Source organism: Otolemur garnettii, unplaced genomic scaffold (assembly GCF_000181295.1).
Source record: "Otolemur garnettii isolate 467f Iridium unplaced genomic scaffold, OtoGar3 scaffold00174, whole genome shotgun sequence".
Taxonomy (NCBI): domain Eukaryota; kingdom Metazoa; phylum Chordata; class Mammalia; order Primates; family Galagidae; genus Otolemur; species Otolemur garnettii.
In genome coordinates this window covers 1869117-1870258 of record NW_003852569.1, presented here as the reverse complement: position 1 = coordinate 1870258, position 1142 = coordinate 1869117, and positions in this window count along the sequence as shown.

Sequence of the window (1142 nt, the reverse complement as noted above, 5' to 3'; positions counted from 1 at the left end):
TCAGCCTCCCAAGTAGCTGGGACCACAGGCGCCCACCACAACGCCTGGCTATTTTTTTTGGTTGCAGCCATCATTGTTGTTTGGCGGGCCCGGGCTGGATTTGAACCCACCACCTTAGGTTTACGTGGCTGGCACCTTAGCCATTTGAGCCACAGGTACCGAGCTGATAATTTTTCTATTTTAGTAGAGACAGGGTCTCGCTCTTGCTCAGACTGGTCTCCAACTCCTGAGCTTCTGCTTTAGCCTCCCAGAATGCTAGGTTTACAGGTGTGAGCCACCATGCCAGCCATTTTTCAGCAAATATTTATTGAACACAGTATGTGCCAGGCACTGTGCAAAAATTAAAACACAAGCTCTGTCCTCATAAAGCTTATAGTCTAATAGGAAGGCAGTTAATAAAGTTGCAAATTAGCCTGTGCTGTGGCTCACACCTGTAATCCTAGCACTCTGGGAGGCAGAGGCAGGTGGATTGCTTGAGTTCAGGAATTTGAGACCAGCCTGAGAAAATGCGAGACCCTGTCTCTATCAGAAGTAGAAAAAATTGGCTGAGTACAGTGCTTCAAGTCAGTAATCCCAGAACTCTGGGAGGCTAAGGTGGGTGGATTGCCTGAGCTTACAAGTTCGAGAGCAGCCTGAGCAAGAGTGAGACCTCATCTCTAAAAAAAATAGCCAGGCGAGGTGGCGCTTCTGGCTCAGTGAGTAGGGCATTGGCCCCATATACCAAGGGTGGCAGGTTCGAACCTGGCCTTGGCCAAACTGCAACAAAAAATAGCCAGGCGTTGTGGCAGGTGCCTGTTGTCCCAGCTATTTGGGAGGCTAAGGCAAGAGAATTGCCTAAGCCCAAGAGCTGGAGGTTACTGTGAGCTATGACACCACGTCACTCTACCGAGGGCAACAAGGTGAAACTCTGTCTCAAAAAAATAAATTAGCTTGGTGTTGTGTTGGGCACTTCTAGTCTCAGCTACTTGGGAGGCTGAGGCAAGAGAATTGCTGGAGTCCTAGAGTTTGAGGTTGCTGTGAGCTAGGATGTCACAGCACTCCACCAAGGGTAACAAAGTAAGACTGTCTCAAAAAAAAAAAAATGTGGCTCGGCACCTGTGGCTCAAGTGGCTAAGGCGCCAGCCACATACACCTAAGGTGGC